Source organism: Lepus europaeus, chromosome 12, assembly GCF_033115175.1.
Source record: "Lepus europaeus isolate LE1 chromosome 12, mLepTim1.pri, whole genome shotgun sequence".
Taxonomy (NCBI): domain Eukaryota; kingdom Metazoa; phylum Chordata; class Mammalia; order Lagomorpha; family Leporidae; genus Lepus; species Lepus europaeus.
Window position 1 is genome coordinate 101,025,097 of NC_084838.1, and position 20,926 is coordinate 101,046,022.

Genomic DNA, 20,926 nt, shown 5'->3' on the forward strand with positions numbered 1-20,926 from the left:
GACGTAGATTGAGGTATGATATTAAATTCCTGCCTCAGAATAAAGGCTTTATAATTAAACAATAATTAATAAAACCTCTGGATTTTCTTATAAAGTCAGAACCCCATGGTGAGCAAGTGCAAAGCCAGGTTATTTAAAAACAAGAAGCTTTTATAAGCAAGGAGGTGTTGTGGTTGGTGTATAGTATGATTGCATGTACACAGGGGCTTCCACACTCAACAGAATCAGAGGTATACATCAGCTGGATGTGCATGTGTGCCGGGGTCCAAATTCTAGAGCCAACTGTGTTCTCAACCTTAATCTGGAAGTAAGGTGGGTCTTTAGATACCCTAGGGTATCCCTGAAATACCAGTTGGCATTTCCAACGTGTGGCATATCATCTGTGCTTTCCTTGCCTAAATAAGGTGGTGTCTTCCACCTGGAGATGCTTTCATATCCCTTGATTTCATGGTAAACTAATTTTAAAGGTAGGAAATTATTTTAACCACATTTAGAATGCTACCAAAGGGTTTTGATCAGTAGAAATCTACAGTTTGAGCTATTGTCAGCAGACTCTCTTGAAAACTAAACCAGTGGCTAATACAACTTTTGCAATAAGTAGTTATTTATAATTTTAAACAGGCATTATGTAACAGTAGTGACTAAACAGCACAGTTTTTGTTTACTCTGAAGTTGATCTCTGGAATAAATGTTCTCTTTCTAACTGACTACAGAGTAATGTGGAAAATGACTGCACTTGGCAATAAGACTTTGACAGTGACAAATAAATAGGCATTTATTTATCAATATCAATATCAGCCTGTCAACATCAATATCATTGCCTTACAATGACTATGAAAATAGTGGAAATGTATTCTTATTTATGTTTCTGTCATATTCATCTGTAGCACCTGAGAAAGGAAGTAAGAGACATTATTTTCACCTTTCATTAGAAAACTAAGAACTAGAGAGTATAAGGCACTTGCTTGTAGAAATTTAGTAGTTAGAATGGGTGCTCAAAGGGAGCTTCCTTTGTCAACACTGGCTGCTACTGCAATAAAGCAAAGTGAGCAGCAAATTAACACAAGAGTTTGTGTCAGGAAAGGATTCCAAAGTACAGATAGTGCACGGAGTAGAGGCTTAAAGGAGTTAAGTGCAGCTCTCTGGACTAGAGCAATAAGTTCAGAGGGTAATGGACAATCCCAGCTGACTCATACACACTGATATTTAGATCTCCAGAAAAACTTTTCATTGCTGAAGTTTTGAACTTAGCCTTCATTTTAAAAACTTTTAGCTTATGCTCAAGAAAAGGAAGCACAAAAAGCAAGATCAGCCACAGTGAAATATGATAGTACTTGAAAAAGTTCATAGAAAATAGAATTAAAATGTTTATTATGGTGTAATTATCTAAAATCTGTGCCTAGTTTTTTTTTCATTCTGTTCATTTTCTGTGAACTTTTTTTTTTTTTACAAAAAAGAAAAACAAAACAAACAAAACACTTTATTTTCCACAAGGAAGAGCAATAGGAAAAATTAAATCATTTCCCACATATTGTTTTCTTAAAACAGAGCCTACAAAGACATATTCAGCACCAAATAAAAAAAGAAAAAAATAGAGAAAAATTACAAACAGCCATAGAATATAATCTAGAAAGCAAACATTTAATATTGCACTTTGTTTTGATAACATTTTGGATTTTACTTTTCCTAATTGAAAAATCAGGAATATATCATGAATACTGGAATACAACTGTGAACCTCACATCTTATGTCAGGAATTGACCAATATTTAGGAGAAAGTAATGCCTCTAAGTCAGAGTAAGGAAATACTTTAGTGGAGAAAATAAAACTTTATTTAGTAAAGTTTTATAAATTTAAAATGTTATCACATTTTGTGATCCAGTGCCAATGATCAGAATATTGGTCATTCTTGCTTTAGGTGTTACTTTAAGAGTATATGATGATCAGTATTCCAATGCTATGCATATCAACAATTGTTCCGTAGTCTGTTAGACATAAGAAAAAAAGAAAAGGGATTTTCTGACAATCCCCCCAAACAAAAATAAAACCACCAAATGCCCTTAATGCCAAATATTCCATTAGCTTCTTTTGAGGGGGACATTCACAAAATGATTTAACAACAATAAAAAAAATTTCACCCCCATTTCCTTATTATCTAGTATTAGTTTGCTACAGGAGCCCAAACTCTTTAACCGAATCACTTAAAATGCGATTCATTTTACACTGGGCTTTCTTCACCCTGTCAGCATTTTTCAAACATGAATTGTCTCCCATGTTTTCTTAAGGCCACTTATGGAAAAGCCCATTTGTTTTGTATGAAGCTTTAAGACAGTATTTAACCAGGTCAAGCACCATTTTCTGTGAACTTTTGCAGACTCCTCGTAGCCCTTACATTAAGTTGTCAGCCATAGCGTGTGCCAGGACTTCCACTGCCATAATTGGCTAAGCACCTGCATGTTGTGAGTCACTTTGCAGCATGGCTACCACCTTTCCATAGGGTCTGGAGAGGTAGAAGAGGTATTCAAGATGACTTTTTGAATTAGTTATGGTAGACAAATTAGGTAGCATGTGGCATCTGCCTTTTACTTTACAAAAAAAAAAAGAGAGAGAGAGAGAGAACATCATGAATCTTCTCTAAGTCTCACTTTTGAATTTTGATGAGATCCTGTGGGGAAGATTGATAGCTTACAATAGATATGGCTGGAAACAAATCTTGGGCAGTCTGCCAGATGACTGATAAACAATAGAATGTGCATGATGAATGGACCCTGGGAATTAATCATTGTACACTTTGATCCAAAACTACTGGGTTAAAAGTCTTGTACTAGAATTATGGATTAAATAGAATTGTGGCCATTTACTTACTATAGTGACTATTTTGTTGTTTGAATAGTTAGGTAGAACCTAAATGGTGACAGTTGAGATAAAAGATCTCGTCCTAAGTTTTACACAATCAAAAATATTTTTTGAGTAACTCCATTGCATTTACTCCTCTATGTACTTAACATGTGTCTGTTAATAGAAACAAGAGCCCTAGCCTTATAGAGTTTGTATTGTAGGGCAAAAAGCAGTTTTAAAGCAATAAACATAAACAAAACATATGCTGGAAAGTATCTAATGTTATAGAAACAAAATGGAGAACAGAATACGGCCTTATGAGGAGGGGGTGGGCTTCAGTTTTCATTGGTGAGGTGGAGGTGTTACTTAGGCCACAACTTGCAGGAGATGCCAATATTACCTGTATGACCTGTGGTAAATCATTTAGAGGCTCACGCTCTTGGCTTACTTAAGTGAATGCTTTGTCAGTGGCTTCTAAACCATGCCCCCTTGAATCCTGAGATCACCAAAGAACACAATTAATGAACACATTCATGGGTGGAGCCAGGAATTTTTGGGAGAGCCTTTCATTCTCTTCTCCCTTTTACTTTGACTACAGTGAAAGGAACACCGTCTGAAGAGAAAGGAAGTCAAGCTCAGTTTCATTTTAGGCCTCGTTTCTTTGCTTTTTAAAGATTATTTATTTATTTGAAATGGAAAGTTACAGAGAGAGAGAGAGAGAGAGAGAGAGAGATCTTCCATACTGTGGTTCACTCCCTAAATGGCCACAGTGGCCAGAGCTGGGCAGGTCTGAAGCCAGGAGCTTCATCCAGGTCTCCCACGAGGGCACAGGGGCCCTCTTCCACCACTTTCCCAGGCACACTAGCAGGGAGCTGAATCGGAAGTGGAGCAGCCAGGGCTTGAAACAGTGCCCACATGGGATGCCGGCATCGCAGGCGGCAGCTTTACTTGCTATGCCACGGTGCCAACCGCAGCCTCATTTCTTGTCATTGTGGTAGTCCCAAACTGATGAGCAGCGGCTGTCTGTAGGCTCTGTGAGACTAGTTCTCACATATGTCGATCAGGGCTGCTGCCAGTCCTATTTAGGAACCAGAGAAACATTGATCTTTAGGGTTTCTGCATTTTGCTTTTGTTGTAAACCAAAGAGCAATGAATATGGATTTTTTAAAAAAAATATTTACTTATTTATTTATTTGAAAGGCAGAGTAAGGGAGAGGGAGAGGGAGAGGGAGAGGGAGAGGGAGAGGGAGAGGGAGAGGGAATCTTCCATCTGCTGATTCACCCCAAAATGGCTACCACAACTGTCAGGACTGGTCCGGGCTGAAGCCAGGAGCTCAGAAATCTATCTGGTTATCCCACATGGATGGCAGGTTCCTAAGCACTGGGGCCACCTTCCATTGCTTTCCCAAGAGCATTAGCAGGGAGCTGGATCAGAAGTGGAGCAGCCAGAACTCGCTCGAACCTTTGCTTAAATGGGATACTGGCATCACTGGCTGAGGCTTAACTCACTGTAACACCAAGGCAGCCCCATGTTGTGGAACTTTTGAACTGCATTTTTGATCCACAGTGGTGGAAAAATTATCTGTGCGTTTTGTGCCTGGGTTAGTGACATTGACTTGCAATCATTGTTGTTTGAAGTAAAAGTATAAGGTAGAAAATTGTGTGGGTACCACAGCCAAATAGAACTCTGAGGTCATGTTTCTTATGTTAGTTTGTATTACTTTGTGTGTTAGTGATAAGAAATTAGTAAATACCAATTTTCCTTTGCATAAAATGGACTTATCCCAGTTCCTGCTCTCTTGTCATTAATGTAAGGATGTGAGTAGCATGGTTATACAGTTAGTGTGGAACCAGGCCCCAGTCCTTACACCTTTTTATTCAATTTCTCTGAATTCCATTTTCTTTTCTTCTTTTTTTTGACAGGCAGAGTGGATAGTGAGAGAGAGAGAGAGACAGAGAGAAAGGTCTTCCTTTTTGCCGTTGGTTCACCCTCCAATGGCCGCTGCAGCCTGGGCATCGCGCTGATCCAAAGCCAGGAGCCAGGTGCTTCTCCTGGTCTCCCATGCAGGTGCAGGGCCCAAGGACTTGGGCCATCCTCCACTGCCTTCCCGGGTGATAGCAGAGAGCTGGCCTGGAAGAGGGGCAACCGGGATAGAATCTGGCGCCCCGACCGGGACTAGAACCCGGTGTGCCGGTGCCGCAAGGCGGAGGATTAGCCTGTTAAGCCACGGCGCCGGCCTGAATTCCATTTTCTCACCTGTGAATAGGTGGAGAGTGTGGAGGTGTTTAGAGATATTTTGAGACTTAAAGATATAATCTTCAATATAATGTAAATAATTCTGTTATTATAGTTGACGGCAGGACTTTGACAAGGATGAATAAGACACCTTGTTCTACAGAAATAAGACTTAGAGTAGTTGTGCACACACTGAATGTGCTCACATTTATGTAACACGTTTACTTCACCAAGTGTGGAATCCATCATTTTGCACACAAGGGACAGTTGGAAAATGTTAACAGGTGCTGCTCTGGTTGTCCTCGTCATGATCTCCATGTGGCCCATGTTTGATGTTTGTATGTTTTGTTTCTTCATGGAAGGATGCAGCCCATGACCCTATCATGCTGGTGGGAAACAAGGCTGACCTCCGAGACTCCGCTTCTGCAGAGGGGCAACAGTGTGTCTCAGGGTACTTTGGAGAAAAGCTGGCCATGGTAAGCATGAGGGTGGTCTGAACTGGAAGGGACTGTGGGGGTGCAATGACTTTGGAGTCAATGCCCTTCCTCTTTTGTCTACCTTTGCTAGAGAGAGCCTCAGTCGTACCTCCTCCCTGTTTGATGAGGCACTGTCCCCTTCATGCATGCAGAGCTCCCAGCACCCTCCTCTTGAGTGTCATCGATTCCCTCTTAAAGGAAAACATTCACATGCTCAGTTCCTCCACTGAGCATCACTACAATGAGGTGCCAGAATAATCCTGCCTCATCCTCCTCCCTCTAACCCAGCTCCTGGAATCCTTCTCTAGTCCTGAAGTCCAGGTAAAGGAAAATGAACGGAAGTCCTGTTCTGAAAAGGTGTGCTTGACCCTAGGGGGTTACCGTACCAGGGGACAGGAGATGGAACAGGGCCTCACCTGGGTGAAAGGGAATCAGAAGACTTTTTTCTCGAAGATTCGTGCTTATTTGAAATAGTCTAACATTAGTTTGGGTTATGCGTGTAAAAGGGATGCAGTACAATCCTGTCCAGATTGCTACTGTGGGCCGTGTTTGCTCCTGTATACTGTCATCCTGTCAGGATGTAGTGTAGCCTCCTATGAGTTGACCTGTGCAAGGAATCAGAGGCACCTTGGGCCAAGCAAGTTCACCCTGTCCTGGTCAGATCTGATGGTGATGTTGTCGGTCATCAGCACCATGAAAGGACTATTCTGTAGCATATGTATGTGAACTTTAAGTTCTTTTAAGTTGGAAAGTCTTGTTTTAAATCTTAAAATTGATAACCAGATGTGATAAACATCAAAACTGGACAGTGAGATATGGAAGAGATTCATTTAACATACATGAAGTTGTATCTGCCGTGTGGCAAACACTTCATTATGTGCCAAGCAAAACAGTCTTTGCCATCTCATAGTTTACTGTCCGGCGGAGACAGACAGGAAACTCGTGTAATCCACATGCCCAACTCTGCCCCACACTAGCAGAGCCCCCAGGGTTTGCTTGCTTATGCATCTCAGGACGTCCACCCCCCTGCATCCTCAGAGGCAGGCTCTATTGTATCGGTAACATCCTGTTCATAGAAGTAAGCAGCAGCTGCAGCTGCTTCTGCTAGAGAAGATGTTCATTTTATGGTTTATATAGATATTCTATGTAGTTGGGGTCTCCTGGATATATACCCCCTTAGGGAGTCTTCCTATGCCTGCTTCTTTCTCTTCCTGTTCCAGAGAAATCATCTAATGCTACCCTTGTCCCACACAAGGTTGTTTAAAACCCACACCCAATGACACAGTGCACTCAGTTCTCCTTGCTTAAAAAGAAAACGTCTTCGATTTGTTAGGCAAAGACACACAAAGATAACTTCAGCAGTTGCAACAGTAGCAAGTACGATGCAGGAAAAATACGGAGTGCTGTGAGGTTTTCTAAGAAGACCTAGTAAAGAATTCTCAGAGTTTGAAAAGTGTTAATCTTAACTTCAAGAAAGGATTTCCTAAAATTCAAACTGTAAAGTAAAAACTGTAGGAAGTGGTTAGCCTGGTGAAGGTGGTGGAGGAAGTAGGGGGCAGCCTAGGTAATAGGGAGAGCAGGTGTAAAGGTCCTGAGTTCAAAGGGAATTGGGAGCACTGCAGGGTAACAGGAGCTTTACAGCTGCAGGGGAATGGTGGGAGGTTGATTGGGGGCACATCAAACTGCGCCGTGTTAGCCATGGAAAATCATTTAAACATTACCTAAAGAAGAGCCAGGAATCACTGAAAGATGAAACTTGTATAACTTAAATATATAATTAAAAATGTTTGGAAGAAGGAGAATGATCTGATCAGTGATCATATTCATAACCACTGGGAGGTTGAATATTAGAGGACTAGAGAACACATGTTAATTTTAGTGAGACACAGGATGTCAAATTCTGGTGGAAAAGATGATGGTGTGAAATAGGATGTTCCTGTCCTGCTGGCCAAAAAGAAACGTCCCTTTGATTGGCATCAAACTCGTGAGTGCTTACCTTCAGCCATCATCTTTGTCTCAAATTATTTGATGAAATTTGATAGCGTGTGTGAATGCTGGAAATAAAACCTCAAAGCATGAAATATGTGTTGTTTTAATGCAGAGTAAAAATTTGTAGGACTTATTTCTAGAATAACTACATTCAAAGATTTTTAAAATTTAAGTATTGAAACTCTGACTTCAAATTCTTAACTGTTAGTCTCTCAGTATGGTAAAAGGAACATATATTTTTATTTCATCTTACTGATTTGAAATTCCAGGAATTGCAAGTTAAAGGCTCTGTTTAACTGTGTGCATTCCTTTTCTGCAGACCTATGGTGCCTTATTCTGTGAAACAAGTGCCAAAGATGGTTCCAATGTAGTGGAAGCTGTTCTACATCTTGCTCGGTAAAGTCTGGCCTTGTATTTGGAAAACTGGAATGTGAGATTGCATTTTTACCTAGGTAGCACATACGTCAAATTTCTTGACCAGATTGTAAAGGTAGAATATACCAGTACATCAAAAGCTTTATGGGAAAGGAGTTGAAAGGTAGGAATAGGGATGGACACACACTTGGCATAACACTGGAGATGCCACTTGTGATTACTGCAGTGTTGGGGCTGAGTCCTGGCTCTGCTTCCAGCTCCAGCTTTCTGCTATGCTCAGCCTGGAGATGGCAGATCGAGTTCTTGGTTCCCAGCTTTGGCTGGGACCAGTCCTGGCTGTTATGGGCATTTGGGGAGTGAACCACTAGATGCAGATCTTTCTATGTATGCATGTTGATCTGTCTATCTGTCTTTCTCTGGGTGTATCTTTGTCTTTCAAATAAATACCTTTCTAAAACCAAAATAAAAGTCAAGTTTACTTTGGTACTTTTTTTTTTAATCCATGCATAGCTTTGTATAGCATAGTATTGTCCCTGAACTTTTTGATGATTCATGTACAGGGATCTCAAAACTTTTGCAAGGCAATCAACTTATCTTTTAATTCCATTTTCTATGAACTTTTTGAGGTGCCCATGTACAACAGGAAATACCATCTTTTTTTTTAAGCCATGAAGCAAATGTGCATGGATATGATAAAAGCTGGTAATGCTGCTTGTTCTTTGAACACTGGCAAAATATATTCACTGCCAAACAAAACAGGTGCATCCGAAGTGCCATTGACATTTCTGGAAAATGTCACCATGAAGCTAATAGTTGACTTATAGGAGTTATTTTCAGGAACCAGATTTTAAACACTAGAGACTATTGTGGGTACAGCTCTTGTGACGTTATCCTGGGTTTAAGAAAAGTGGTGTAGTGGGTCAGTGTCAAAATGAGTAGTACCTAGGTAATTATTATGTTGGTAGCAGTGTTATTAAAAAATAAATAACACTTTGGCCAGCGCCATGGCTCACTAGGTCAATCCTTCACCTGCGGCACTGGTACTCTGGGTTCTAGTCCCAGTTGGGGCGTCTGTTCTGTCCCGAGTGTTCCTCTTCCAGTCCAGCTCTCTGCTGTGGCCCAGGAAGGCAGTGGAGGATGGCCCAGGTGCTTGGGCCCTGCACCCCCATGGGAGACCAGGAGGAAGCACTTGGCTCCTGGCTTCGGATCCGCGCAGCGCGCTGGCTGTAGCAGCCATTTGGGAGGTGAACCAATGGAAGGAAGATCTTTCTCTCTCTGTTTCTCTCTTTCACTGTCTAATTCTGCCTACAAAAAAAATAAATAATAAATAACATTTTGGAATACAGGTTAGAATACAACTTATGTCATTTAAGAACTTGAATATAAGCATTCATGTTTTAATTCTTAAAGTGTTCTAGGAAATAACAGTGCTATTGTTAGATTTATTGCTTAAGCATAGTTTTTGCAACAAACGAAAAAATGATCCTTTACTGTCCTACAGGGATTAAATATCAAAAACAAAAAAAGGAAAAATCAAAATGGGCAGTAATAAAATTTGTGACAATGATCTCCAATTGCAAACAAAGCAAAAACATAATTTTAAATGTGCAATTATATTTTTGAGTATTTGTGAGATTTTATAAGAATCTTTAGTGTGATAATTGACCTGTTCAGCTGGTAAACGTTGACAGTTATTGTGGTATTTTCAACGCTGGTTTTGAATTAGTGACTTGGTATTTATAGTGCCTAATAGACTAGTGGAATGGTCTGTTAGTGGAATGTTTGGACTAGAGACTTGGGATAGATTTTTGCCTTCACCTTAGAGGATTGAGAAACAGGTGTCAGGACTTTAGGTGACAGGGCTTGGCAGATGAGCTAGGCTAATACCCAGTATCTTTGAACATCTTTCCCTTTGACATCACTCCAAGTATGATACCTCCCACCCCCCATAACACTAGAAATCCTCTGTTTAAAGCAGAAACTTTGAGTGTGTCCTACAACAGGTAGGAAAAAATAAAATATTTAAACGTGTTTAGATTCAAATAATTACGTATTCTATGGCCTATGATTGGTAAGGAAATAGTGAGTTAATATCACATTTGACAAAAAAGTCCCTGAGTAAAACCTTTATATGAGGGTACTTTAAATAGTTGGTGGAAAATAGAATTAAAGGATAAGCTTAATTCGGGGACAAAACGTTGAAATCCGGGTGACTGTAGGGTGGGTCAGATAATGTAATCCACCACTTTGCAGTTCTTAGGGAATATAAATTACTTTGGTCAGAAAGCTACATTCAGTAAAGGGGGAAGAATTTGATGCAATTCAGTGTTTGACTTTACTAAAGGTAGATGTTTGGTGTTAGTGTTTCATGAATATGTACCTGAGTATTCTTGAACAGAGGTGTTGTAGCTGATAGGGAGCAGAGGAATGGGGGAGGTCCTGCAGGTCTTTAGCGAATCCTTAGCCCAAGGTTCAACACAGTGTCAGTCCTGCCTTAGCCTTGTTCAGTGAAGTGATGAATCGATGCTCCCACAAGCTGGGAAGGATGCAGTAGGGTCAACCTTTATACGAAGAGAATATCCATAATCCAAAAATCCAAAATTCAGTAGTGTTGCAAAATCCAAAACTTTCTGAGTACAGATGTCCACTGAAAAGGTTTGAATAGGTGTGGGGTGGGCAGGCGTAGGTGTTTTGGCATGGTGATTAAGATGCCCACATCCCAGTGGTGCTGGGTTTAATACCTGACTCTGGCTATTGCAGACCCTGGGAGGTGCCCTCTGATGGCTCAAGTAGTTGGATCCCTGCCACTCATGTGGTAGACCTGGATTGAGTTCTAGCCCAATCCAGTATTGGCTGTTATATTCATTTGGAGAGTGAGCCAGTGGGAAAGATCTTGGGCTGGCTCTCATAATTTTTTTAAAACTTAATTAAGCATTTGGAGCATTTTGGACTTTTGATTTTTGGACTAGGGATACTCAGCTGGTAAAGTTTATGTAATTATTCCAAAAATCTGGAAAATTCAAATATATGAAAAACTTCTGGTCCCAAGCATTTCAGATAAGAGATACCCATTCTGCACCAGGCAGGGTGCTTCAAAATGTTTGTGGAGAAACCAAATTAAACAATAAGTTTATTTTATTTCAAAACAAGCTTTAAATGCATGTGCAATTTTTTTCATAATACCTATTTTTGTGAACTTTTTGAAGAGCCTTCATCTGCATGGATTTCAAACATTTTTTTCACCAAGCAGACATCTTAAATTCTGTTTTCCGTAACCTTTTTGAAGTCCCTTTATATGTGAGCACAGGCTGCTGCCCAGAATATCGAAGGATTGTGATATAAGGAGAGTTGAAGTTCTTTCTTGAATCTACTCCTAAATAGCTAAGGAGTCTTCAACAAGCTCTTGTGTCTCTTAGGCACCTGAATCTTTACAATGAGGAAGGGAGTTGAATAAAATGATCTCAGCTATCCTTTCTAACAGCCTGAGATTCTATCCATGAGGGGACTTCAAAAAGTTATTGGAAAATGGAATGGAAAGGTGTTTATTTTGGTGAAAAACCATGCAGCTTTTTCCTCCTTCTCTCCCTCCCTCCCTTCCTTCTCTTCACCTTCCCTTCCTTCCTTCCTTCTTTCCTCCCTTCCTTTTGCAGTAAGTATGCTAGCCAAGTTTAATGAAGAGAGTATACTTGACAGGCCAGGGGGCTATCTTTGTAAAGAGATCAGTCTGTACTATGGAGTTTTCATGGATATGAGTATGGACCCTCCACTTCTCTCCCATCTCTGTGGGAGATATCCCTGGGTGAAGGGCATCCTGCATGTGGAATTCTTGAAATTCCTCCCAGAACTTCATAGTGAACCTCATAGCCTCTTCAGTGTGGGACTGGGAAGTTTCCCATAAGGTGTCCCTAGGAGAGGGCTGGAACCCACCAACAAGTGTATGCAACAAGGGCAAGACTTTCGATGTCTGAATACTGGTCTGTTGCCAAAGCTTGCTTCTACATTTTCCCTCATTCCACTGCACCAAATAAATTCCCTCTTCTTAGAAAACTTTGGATTTTCTTCAGCCTCTCTTACACACATAGGCTAATGCCTACCTAGCAACCTTACCATTCTTCCTCAAGAGAAGTGACCCATGATCTTACAGGAGTAGCCTGGGTGAAGGGCCATCTTCTGTATTTTCTTTGACCTGGCATTGGGGTATAGAGCTGCTTGTAGGTATTCTTCTCTTGCTGTCTGTCCTGTGGTGCTTGATGTGGCCTTGGAAAAGATTGTCCTGCATAGTCCAGAGGACTGGGCATGTTGTCCAATGGGATAAGCTGGAACCCCTGCCTCACAACTTTCTGGAGCTGGACAGCTTTTATTCTTTAGAGACAAAATGAACCAATGCAGGGCCAACACTGTGGTGCAGTGGGTTAAAGCCCCCGTCTGCAGTGCCAGCATCCCATATGGGTATGGTTCGAGTTCCAGCTGCTCCTCTTCCAATCCAGCTCTCTGCTATGTCCTGGGAAAGCAATGGAAGATAGCCCAGATCTTTTTGCCCCTGAACCCACATGGGAGACCTGGAAGAAGCACCTGACTACTGGCTTCTGATCAGCTCAGCTCTGGCTGTTGTCATTTGGGGAGCGAACCAGCAGATGGAAGACGTTTCTCTCTCTCTGACTCTAACTTTCTCTGTAACTCTATCTTTCAAATAAATAAAATAGATTTTCAAAAAAATGAACCAGTGCATTAAAGACATTTGGTGTAAAGAGATGCAGTAAGAGAACAAGAGCTATAGAGCCCAAAAGAGACAACAACCAGGATTTCCATGACCCAGTGATGAACCAGACATTCCAATTCTGTTTGACCCTGTTTTTCTGACCTCATGCAGGAAATGCTGAATACAGTTTTATATCTGTCTAGTTGGATTGACCAAAAACAACAGTCTTGAAGCATGTCACAGACACCCCCTTGGGAAGCAGTTAGCATGTCTAAAGTCTACCCATTTTGAAGGACTGGGTTTGGCAAACTTAGTGTGGGGACCTTAGTCATAGCAGCCTGTACCTGGATAAAGGCTGTGTTTTGTTCTCTTTCCCAATGGAGGAGTCCCTGTTTTGGCTCACTCTTTACAGTCTTCTACAGGGACTTCCCCATACCTAGGTATTCATAACCTGTTAGAGAAATGCAGAGGTTGTCTTCAGATTGTAGGAGTAGGAATTTGCTGTGCAGCCTGTATTCTCTCTGGGGCCAGTCTCTGTTCCCCAGAGTGAGGATGAGTCATAAATTGCTTCCCGACAGACTAGTTGTTCTTTCTCCTTGGACACCTGAGCCACATTCTGTTAGGAAGTTAAGGGCACTAGTCAGATGCCCAACACTGGAGTCTCAAGTAGGTTAACAGACTAGCAAATAATCTCTCCAACCCCCTCAAGAGAGTCCCTTAGACCCTCCCCTCCAAGGGCCTGTCCAAGTAGGTGGAGGCTCTCTGTAAATCCTTGTGACAGCATTGTCCTTGCAGTCTTTACACATTTCCATAAACTTTTTGAAGGCCTTTTGCATTCTAGCTAATCCTAATTATGAATGACATAATGACAATTTAATGCTCAGTTGTCTTAAGGGGTTACATGATGGTTAAATGGTCCCAGTCACAGCCATAGTGCAGAATCACTTCTCTTTATTGTATCATAAAGTTGGGAGTGGCCTAGACTGCCTATGCCTTCCTTTCCATCTGCTCCTGTGTGCCCTGTTGAGGCAGGCAGGCATCAGCCCTGCTTGTAGCGCTTAGATACCAGCTTGTGTTGTTTGCTTAAAAAACTGATGGTCAAAGGCATTTGGATAAGAAGGTCATTTTAGTTGAATACTGTTAGGTTATAGTTAATTTTAAAGCTTTTGACAATTAAAGAAATCAGACAAGCTTTTGTGAATTTCTAAGCATTTTTTTTTGACAGGCAGAGTGGACAGTGAAAGAGACAGAGAGAAATGTCTTCCTTTTTGCCGTTGGTTCAGCCTCCAATGGCTGCCGTGGCCAGCGTGCTGTGGCTGGCGCACCACGCTGATCCGAAGGCAGGAGCCAGGTGCTTCTCCTGGTCTCCCATGCGGGTGCAGGACCCAAGCACTTGGGCCATCCTCCACTGCACACCCGGGCCACAGCAGAGGGCTGGCCTGGAAGAGGGGCAAGCGGGACAGAATCCGGCACTCTGACAGGGACTAGAACCCTGTGTGCTGGTGCTGCAAGGCGGAAGATTAGCCTATTGAGCCGCGGCGCCGGCCATACTAAGCATTTTTAAAAATTATTATTGTTGGTGTAGTAAGGCCTGGTTTTGGGTCTCTAGTTATGGAAACAGTGTTAAATGTAAAAATAAATAAAGCAAATATATGCAAACTCCAACTGCTTTACATTCTGCCTTCAGATTTGCTTGTGAAAGCACCCATGTCTTAAATGGAAATGTCACAGTCACTATGGGCAAAATTATCAATTTTTGAAGTCTTTTTTTTTTTTTGACAGGCAGAGTGGACAGAGAGAGAGAGAGACAGAGAGAAAGGTCTTCCTTTGCCATTGGTTCACCCTCCAATGGCCGCCGCGGTAGGCGCGCTGCGGCCGGCACACTGCGCTTGTTCCGATGGCAGGAGCCAGGTGCTTCTCCTGGTCTCCCATGGAGTGCAGGGCCCCAAGGACTTGGGCCATCCTCCACTGCACTCCCTGGCCACAGCAGAGAGCTGGCCTGGAAGAGGGGCAACCGGGACAGGATCAGTGCCCCGACCGGGACTAGAACCCGGTGTGCCGGCACCGCAAGGCAGAGGATTAGCCTAGTGAGCTGTGGCGCCGGCCAATTTTTGAAGTCTTAATCTCCAGAAAGTTACATATAAATGTAAACCTTGTAAGTCCTCAATTAAAATTTTAGTTCTTTCTATGCCACGTAATGTCAGCAAACTTAAGCTAGAAGGATACTTAGATTTGCCTTGTCTGAAAAAGAATTCATTGTTGAAGGGAGGACATAAGTGTTAGATTAACAGACTAAATGACTCAGCCATTTATTGGAAAACCTTTCAATCCCAGGAAATGCTTATCTTAGAAATGCCACTTCCTTACTGTGCTGACAGGCTCTCTTTCCTAACCATTGTGCCATCAGTATGGGAGTTTGCTGTCACCAGGACTGCAGGCTTTAACCCTTTTGTAGTAAGCTCAATTCAACAGGCATTTAATTCATCAATGGCCTGATATTAGAGAAAAACACAAATACTTAGGCTGCTGTATCAGTAGTACAAGAACTGACCTTGTTGTGTGTAAATCTCTGTATAAGACTGGGTAATCTAAAGCACCATTGTAAGCATTTTTGCAATTTTATAATTTTTGGTGAGGTCACTTCATTTTTCCCAATCATAAACCTACTTTAAGTGTTTGGAGTTCGATCTTTCTGATTTCCTTAAAGTGATACATGCCTGCATTTTTTGGTTGATTAAAGAAACTAAAGGCCTGATGAAAGTTAGGTTATGTCTTTTTCCTCCCTAATACTTGCTTTCAGGTTTATTAATGTCTGTATTATTACCAGTACTTAACATATTGATAGCCCCATGCTACATGCAGTAGAAATAGCGAGGAAATAAAAGACAGGCATTGAGTATGAACATTAGTGGGGAAAAATGAAAATATGCATGATCTTCAAAAAGCTTACAGAAAATGCACATTATCTTTTATTTCAATGTTCCTGTGACCTTTTAGAGGTACTCTTTTCTATTACCAGGCCACCACGTGATATGTGGCTGATAGAGGCCATTGCACCTCCCTGAAGGGAGAGAAGCAGGTTGTTGTGTGAGAAGAGTACAATTATTGTATGCATTTTTAGGTAGGAGTATTGGGTATTAGAATGCTTAGTCATCTTACTCCAAGTGACCCAGCTGGTAACTGGTGAACTTGGAAGTCTTCACTGCTGGCCACTGGAATGTTGGTGATCTCAGGATTCCAGTCTGCACTCTCTTCCTCTTTGCTCTCTCTTTCTGCCTGTTGTCTTCCCTGCTTACGGCTTCTGGAACCATTTCTACCTGGTGATTTTCAGTTTCTGTATTTTTTTAACCCCACTTCTTTTTAAAATATCATAAGACATAGAAACTACACACACACCATGACATCATTTCTAAATCCGAATGTGCTACTGTTCTTTGGAAATTGTTCATCATTCTGTATTCCCTTTCTCGGGAATCTACCATAATTGTGATTAAAAAATCAGTCACCTAGGATCAGTCTTGATTCCTTTCCTCAGTCCCCACTTCCACTGCGCTCTGCAGGGGCCCTGCTGAATCAGTGACCTCTCTGTTTCTCTCAAATCCATGCATTTCTCTCTTGCTCTCACACACTCTTTGCTTTGGGGCAGGCATCAAAATGTTCTGCCTGGGTTAGTGCAAGAGTTTCTGCCTCAGTTTCTCCACTATCATTCACTTCCACCCTATAATCAGGGTGATCTTTCTAAATAAAAATCCAATGAATATTTACCTGCCTACTTACAATCCTGGACTGGTGTCCTGCATATGACATAAAGTCCATGCTCGGCCGATGCCATGGCTCACTTGGCTAATCCTCCTCCTGTGGCGCCGGTACCCCAGGTTCTAGTCCCGGTTGGGGCACCGGATTCTGTCCTGGTTGCTCCTCTTCCAGTCCAGCTCTCTGCTGTGGTCCAGGAGGGCAGCGGAGGATGGCCCAAGTGCCTGGGTCCCTGCACTTGCATGGGAAACCGGGAGGAAGCACCTGGCTCCTGGCTTTGGATCGGCGCAGCGCCAGCCATAGAGGTCATTAGGGGAGTGAACCAACGGAAGGAAGACCTTTCTTTCTGTCTCTCCCTCTCACTGTCTTTAACTCTACCTGTCAAATTAAAAAAATAAAGTCCATGCTCCCTAGCATGTGGTTGATGATCCTTCCTAGCCCAACCGCACAGACCCTCCTGCTCGAATCTATTATCTTTTTCCCCAAGTGAAGGATAATCTGTAGACACAGCAAACTCTGTGTCCGATCATGGCGAAACTGTTTGATGCCTTTTCCTTTACAGTCGTAAGTTACTGCACCTGGAATCTCCTTCTCTCATTTAACTAAAGGTGAATTTTTGTTGTTTCAAGAGGTCCCCTTAATGTCAAAGGCTGCATGAAGCTTCCTGAAGCCTGGAACACACTGCACATGTGTGTTAGCAGCTCTCTCAAGGACTTTCCAATGTGTACACATCTGTCTCCCTTAAAGCTTACTAGCGGAGGGCTGCAGAGACTGGCAGAAATTGGGCATTTGTTGGATGACAAAACTGCTGAGAGTTTGTATTTGAGTTGTATTAATTTTCTCCTATCACTGTAACATATTCCCACAGATGCAGTGGCTGAAACAATACACATTCATTGGGTGACAGTTCTGCAGGACTGCAGTCCGAGCTGGGTCTAAGTTGAATTGTGTTTCCTCTTTTTTTTTTCTCCTGATTTTTGTTTCTTCATCTGCTATGTGAAGAAGTAAGACCCAACCTGTCTTAAATCAGAAAATTCTGACTCACAAGACAGTGGCTTTCAAAAGTGAGGACACATTAGAAATTTCTGACGCTGCACTGGCCAATTTTATAGCCACTATACTCTTGAAATGTGGCTAGTCCAGGGCCGGTGCCGTGGCTTACTTGGTTAATCATCTGCCTGCAGTGCCGGCATCCCATATGGGTGCCGGGTTCTAGTCCTGGTTGCTCCTCTTCCAATCCAGCTATCTGCTGTGGCCCGGGAAGGCAGTGGAGGATGGCCCAAGTTCTTGGGCCTCGGCACCCTCATGGGAGACCAGGAAGAAGTACCTGGCTCCTGGCTTCAGATCAGCGCAGTGCCGGCCCTAGTGAAATTTGGGGAGTGAACCAATGGAAGGAAGACCTTTCTCTCTGAATCTCTCTCTGCATAACTCTACCTATCAAAAAAAAATGTGGCTAGTCCAAATTGTCTTGTGCTAAACCTATTCAATATATACTGGGTTTTGAACACAGTACATAAACTCATTAAAATAATTTATTGATTACATCCTTAAGTGATAATGTTTTTGCTATACTGGGTTTGAAATATTAATAATATAGTAATAAAATTAACTCACCTGTCATTTTCACATTTGTTTGGTGTGGCTACTGAACAATTTAAAGTGACATATTTAAAATCATTTTGTATTTCTGTTAAACAGAATTGTTCTACCATAAATATGTAGGTTCCCAGCAGTTCTAGTTATCTGCTCCCATAATAAACCATCCCTAAACTTAGATGCCTAAAACAACATTTTAAAATCTCTTCCAATGATCAGAGTTTGCTAGTTGTTGACTGGAAGTTTCTTCAACTGTTCTTGCAAGGGGTGTGTCACACATATTTGGTCAGATGGTCACAGAGACTATCACTTGGACTGGATGTCTTCCTCCAGGTACTCCTCCTTTTCTCCCTGTGGCTTTTCTCCATGAGGCATCTCATTCCCCACTACCATTCTGTGGCCTTAGTCCATTGAGGAGTCTGTATTTCTTAAATGGTAGCCCAAGGTGCCAAGGGAAGGAGATTGAAATGGCCAGACATGCTGATGCCTGGGCATGGGATTTCCGGAGCATGATTTCTTGCAGAATCTAATGTTCTAAGTAGGCAGAGAGCTGTCCATGACCAAAGGCAGAGGAGGGCAAAGCTTCTTCTCTGATGAAGGAATGCCAGACCCTTACAAAGAAGAGTAGGGTTATTTTGGACCATCTTGGGATGTGGCACAACACTCATCTCACACACTAAGGTGATCGTTCAGCTTGTCTAAGGTGGGAATCTATATCTTCACATTTCACAAACATCCTCAGAGGCTACACTTGGAAGGACTCTTCCCTGGAGGTTTCATAAAAGATTTTATTGTGTCAGGATTGCCTTAGAAATTAATTCTAGGGGCTGGCACCAAGGAATAGCAAATTAAGCTACCACTTGTGTTGCCAGCATCCCATATGGGTTCATATCCTACTGTTCCACTTCTGATCCATTTCCTGCTAATGCACCTAGGAAAGCAGCAAAAGATGGCCAAAGTATTTGGGCCCCTGCATATATGTGGGAGACCTGGATGGAGTTCCAGGATCCTGCCTTCAGCCTGGCTCAGCCCTGGCTGGCATTGCCATTTGAGGGTTAAAAACAGATGGAAGATCTCTGTCTCTATCTCTCTCCCTACCCCTGACTCTGTGTGTGTGTGTGCATGCGTGCACACCTGTCTGCCTCTCTAACTGCCTTTCAAATAAATAAAATCTTTATTAAACATGTTCATTCACATTCCTTTTAGCAGCACAAGAAAATTTCTCTAGGATAGACCATATACGAGGCCATAAAGCGTTTCTCCACAAATTCAAAAAGATCAAAATCATACTATGCGACTTCTGTGATTACAATAGATTGAAGCTTGAAATCAGCAACTTGGGAATCTCTAGAGCACATGTAAACTCATGGATACTGAACAACAAGCTCCTAAATATATAGTGGGGCATAGAAGAAATGAATAGAAAAATAAAAAAATTCCTGGAAATGAGCGAAGATGACACCATATCATATCAAAACTTATAGGATACAACAAAAGCATTATTAAGACAGAAGTTTATAGCAATTGGTGCCTACCTCAAGAAACTGGAAAGTCACCAAATAAATGAGATATCAGTGTATCTCAGGGACCTAGAAAAAAAACAAATCCCAAATGCATAGGAGGAAAGAAATAATTAAAATTAAAGAATAAATAAATCAAACTGAAACCAAAAAATTACAAAATATCAACAAAATGAAGAGCTAACTTTTTGAAAAAATAAACAAAATTGACACACCATTAGCCCAACTAACCAAGAAAAAGAGGGAGAAGACCCATTTTAATAAAATTAGAGATAAAAAAGGAGATGTAAAAACAAATATCACAAAAATAAAAAGAGTCATCACCAATTACTACAGAGTAATACAACTTGTATGCCAACAAATTGAGAAAACTCAAAGAAATGGATAGATTTCTGGACACATTCATTCTACCAAAATTGAGTCATGAAGACATAGAACACCTAAACAGACCAATAGCCAAGATGGAGATTAAATCCATAATAAAAACTCTCCCAACAAAGCCTAGGTCCTGGTGGTTTCATTGCTGAATTCTACCAGACATTTAAAGAAGACCTAACTCCAATTCTTCTCAAGCTATTCAAAATAATTGAAAGGGAGGATATCCTCCCAAACTCCTTCCAGGAACCCAGCATTACCTTAATTCCTAAACCAGAAAAAGAAACAACAGAAAAAAGAGAATTATAGACCAGTGCCTCTGATGAACATAGATGCAAAAATCCTCAACAAAATAATAGCCAGCTGAATTCAATAATACAACAGAAAGATCATTCACCTGGATCACGTGGGATTTATCCCTGGTATGCAGGGATGGTTGAACATCTGAAAATCAATAAATGTGATACATCATAGTAACAAATTGAAGAACAAAAACCTATGATTATCTCAATATACATAGAGAAAGCATTTGATAAAATACAACATCCTTTCATGATGAAAACCTTAAGCAAACTGGGTATAAAAGAAATGTTCCTCAACATAAAAAAGGCAATTTATGACAGACCAACAGCTAGCATCCTACTGAATGTGTAAAAATTGGAGGCATTCCCATTAATATCCGGAACCAGACAATGATGCCCACTCTCACCATTGCTATTTAATGTAGTCTTGGAAGTTTTAGCCAGAGCCATTAGACAAGAAAAAGAAATCAAAGGGATACAAATTGGGAAGGAGGAAGTCAAACTCTCCCTATTTTCTGATGACATGCTTAAAAGACTCCACAAAGAGATATTGGAACTCATAAAAGAGTTTGGTAAAGTAGCAGGATATAAAATCAACACACAAAAATCAATAGCCTTTGTAAACACAGGCAATGTACCAGTTGAGAAAGAACTTCTAAGATCAATCCCATGCACAATAGCTACACAAAAATTTAAATACCTTGGAATAAATTTAACCAAGGATATTGAAGATCTCTATGATGATAATTGTAAAACATTAAAGAAAG

At 41.3% G+C, this 20,926-nt stretch overlaps 1 pseudogene; it reads left to right on the plus strand.

Annotated features, from left to right (window-relative positions):
• LOC133771084 (ras and EF-hand domain-containing protein-like) overlaps positions 1-20,926 on the plus strand; it is a 47,674-nt pseudogene that overhangs the window by 22,745 nt on the left and 4,003 nt on the right.